A 3997-nucleotide genomic window follows, 5' to 3' on the forward strand; every position below is an offset into this window, starting at 1 on the left:
CTTCAATTTCGAAAGTGCCATTTTCGAAGAGGAGAAAGTTTTAGTGCATTTTTGGAAACTCATTGAAAATACATTGCATAAGCTTATGATCTCATTTCTGCACGTCCATTTCATCTTAATTTGGTAATAGCTTACAATTCCAATCAGAATTGGGCCCTCCATGCGCCTGTACAGGCCCATGCATGGAGGCCCTTTTCTCCCATGCACACGATTTTGGTCATGCTTGCAGCTCCCTTCATCTATAAATACAAGGCCTTGGCTTCATAATTTCTCAACCTAAGGGCGCCCCAAATGCTGCACAATTGATCCCTCACCCTCACACCAAAGGAACTCACCAATTTTTCTCTCAATTTTCAGATCTAGAATTCAGTTTCCTCGATTGTTTTCTTAGATCTAAAGTTCCTTAGCCTTCTTCTCCTTCATCCATAGAGTGAACTGCAAGCATCCATAACAAGGAATTGTGACTCCAAGCTCTGCAAATCAGAGGTTCACTTCACATTTTGAATCCTTCGAATCTACTCATATATTGGTTGTTTCTTCTTGTTGTGGTGTGATCTGAAGTCCTCTGCATAAAGGCAACATTCTTGAGCTTTTAATTTTCAAAATCTAACAAGTTTCAGTTGAGCACCATGAAATTCAACCTCTGATTTCTCTCTCAATAAGAATCTATAGTGAATTTGGTTGGTACAGGGGTGATGTACATCACCCCACCTTTCGTTTGGTACCTGGATCGTGGCTTTTCGTTCACATTTATTTCTCTGTAATATTTGGACTTCGTCGGAGCTGGCCGGAGAAGACGGTGGCGCTAGCCACCGTCCGGTCTCCAGATTTAATCTGAGCCATCCATTTCCATTTCCAGATTTGATCTAGGCCCTTCAATGTTATGACCAAATTAATGGCTAGGTGTGATTGCATTGACTAGAGTGTTTGCTAGGCGCGCATGTCTGATCCACACGATCTGTGATAACATGAAATAATATCAAAATTTTGGACTCAATTTAATTAAATTATATTATTATTTGTTTCGATTTATTTTATATTATTCGATATTACTTGGTATTTTCCTTCTATTTATTCCAGGCAACATTATTTGAAGCATACGTGAAAAAGAAGAAAAAGGAGGTGCAAAAAGATGATAAGAAGCAATTTCCACTAAAGCGCAGCCCACAACTATCAACTAGAAACGCTGAAGCTGTGACGACCGCCACACAAGGTGTGACGAGCGTCACGCCCCCCTGCTTTGTGTTACGAGCGTAACACATGGTGTGACGAATGTCACACCCCCATTCCTATATTTTTGGGTTTGACGCGTAACAGAAGCACGTTCATCCTGCTTTTTCGCTTGACCAGTAGACTCGTTGAAACTTGCTGAATGGAAGAAACGGTCACTTGATGGATTGATATAAATAGGACCAATTGTGGAACCCTGCTGCGCTCGTTCAATTTTCCAGTTTTCGGCACAGCATTATTTTTATTGTTTTTCTTATTTCCAGCACTCTACTTTCCTAGCAATTTTTATTTCTTTTTCTTTTCCAACAAATTTTGAAGCATTCAATTAATTTTCTCACAATAGTTTCTACACCGGAAACTATTGTGTAATTGTTACTGGATCTAACCTTACGTTAGATCATAGTATTTTATTCCTTCGTTTTTATTTTCTTGTCCGATCGAAGATTGTAAGAACAAATCCAACCGGTTTGTGGTGGAGAGTTCAAGCATCGAAGCTAGGAATAATCAAGACTTCTATTAATTTTACAGGTTCTTTAATTTTATTGTTTAAATTAATATATGCTCTGCACTGCTATTTATTTATACTGTCTGTCCGATATGGCTGTATGTAAGCATAATTATTGTTTAGGCTTGTTTAGCATGTTTGGCTAAATAAACTTAGATATCGGTATGTAAAGTAAGCGGAATGAAGGAATCAAAACTAAGTTGGTTTAATTTTGTTTAAAAACATAATCACTCTTTTTATGGTCTCAATTTACAGAGTTAATACCAAGATTTTTGTACGAGAGTAAAAGACATAAAGAAGTTAAAATCAATGGAATGACGGTTTGAGCTTTTAACTGGACAGTGTAAATTGGACATTAATTGTAAATCAGGGAGAAAGCAATTTTTAGAGTTAATTAAATTCTAATCATTTTCAAAAAGTATTTTTAAAGGTTAAATATGAGGACGAGAGTTAAGCATTTAAGTTTAATTATATAATCTAAGTCAACAGAGCGAGAGTTTGAGACAAGGGTGTTTAAAGGGTTAGCATTTTCTTAAAAAGAGTTTATATAGATTCTATTGTTTTCAAAAAGTGATTTTGGACTTAACTAATTAGTGACAGCGCACGTTAATATAAAGTCATAGTCTATTCAACAGAGCGAGAGTTTGAGAAAAGGCTTTTAACTCAATAGTGTCTACTAAAAAGATTTACTTTAAAACTACGAAACCAACGAAGATTTTATTCCCTAATTACGACGAACTGCATACCGATATCCGCTTATTTGATATTTAATCTAGATCTTATTTTAGTTTTTTTTCCCCTAATCAACAAAGTATCATCTGCCTTAGCTTTACGAAGTAACCTTAGAAAACGGTATATCGATTCATAAGTCCCTGTGGGATCGATATCTTTTATTACTACGCGATTAGACTGTGCACTTGCAGTTAATACCCCAATAGACTCATAAAGTCGCGATCATGTTTTTGGCGCCGTTGCCGGGGATTATTATTTAGTCGATATCGTAACTTTTCCGTTACGCTGTAGAGACTAAGGCAATTTTTATTTCTTTCTTTCGCTGATTTGTATGCCACATACTCGCTCACAAGGCGAACCGTATTACTTACGAATCAACAACGTTGAACGATATCTCTGAGTCTTACGACGAATTTGGGAGTATCGTGCTGCAAACAATCTTCCGCCAATCGAAACTCCTGATCTCAAAAATCTTCTTCCTTCGCCGATACCCGAGATGGCAGAACTAGCTCGTGCTCTTTGAGATTACGCAGCTCCATCGCAAGACGAGCCGCATTCGAGTATTGCCCCACCCGCAATCGAAGCAAACAACTTCGAACTTAAACCTTCTCTGTTACAGGCAGTGCAACAGAATCAATTCTCTGGAAATCCTACCGAGGATCCAAACCTTCATTTATCCGTATTTGTTCAATACGCTGATACTGTTAAAGCTAATGGTGTCACTTCAGAGGCAATTCGACTTTGTCTTTTTCCTTTCTCGTTAAGAGATAAAGCTAGAAGATGGCTTTAGTCTCTTCCTTCCAACTCAGTCACCACATGGAATGAGTTGAAGAAAGTCTTTCTTGCCCGATATTTTCCTCCAAGCAAAACAGCTATGTTAAGAGCCCAGATAAATGGATTTAAACAGAAAGATAAAAAGTCTCTTTTCGAAGCCTGGGAAAGATACAAAGACATGATGAGACTTTGTCCACACCATGGTTTAGAGGACTGGTTAGTAATTCATACCTTCTATAATGGTCTCTTATACAACACAAGGTTAACCATAGACGCCGCCGCAGGTGGTGTGCTTATGGATAAACCTTACGCTGACGCTTATCAACTTATCGAAAGCATGGCCCAAAACCATTATCAGTGGGGAAGCGACCGAACAATGGTAGAAAAACCTCGAACGAAAAGTGGCATGTACAAGATAAGTAGCCTTGATCATGTTAATGCAAAAGTGGATGCTCTTGCCCAGAAAATTGAAAGTTTAAATGTATCACCTCCAGCCGCCGTGGTTGCCGTGACCAAAATTGCGAAGTTTGTGGAATCCAAGGTCACACTCCTACAGATTGTCAACTCCTAACAGGAATCCAAGCAGAGCAGGTGAACTACGCACAAGGAAATCCTTACTCGCATACCTATAACTCAAACTGGAAGAACCATCCTAATTTTTCATATAAGAGCAACAATGCCTTATACGAACCAGGACAAGCTCCCAATCAAGCCCCAGCTATACCACCTGGATATTAAAAGCCGACCCCATCTACA

General features: G+C 38.5%; 1 non-coding gene across 1 annotated transcript; it reads right to left on the bottom strand.

The window, feature by feature from the left end:
• Window positions 1-3341: 3341 nt before the first annotated feature.
• LOC127099266 (small nucleolar RNA R71) lies at window positions 3342-3448 on the bottom strand. Its single transcript, XR_007793791.1, has one exon. It is a non-coding gene; the product is annotated as a small nucleolar RNA R71 (small nucleolar RNA).
• Window positions 3449-3997: the final 549 nt, after the last annotated feature.

This window comes from Lathyrus oleraceus, chromosome 6 (genome assembly GCF_024323335.1).
Source record: "Lathyrus oleraceus cultivar Zhongwan6 chromosome 6, CAAS_Psat_ZW6_1.0, whole genome shotgun sequence".
Lineage (NCBI taxonomy): Eukaryota > Viridiplantae > Streptophyta > Magnoliopsida > Fabales > Fabaceae > Lathyrus > Lathyrus oleraceus.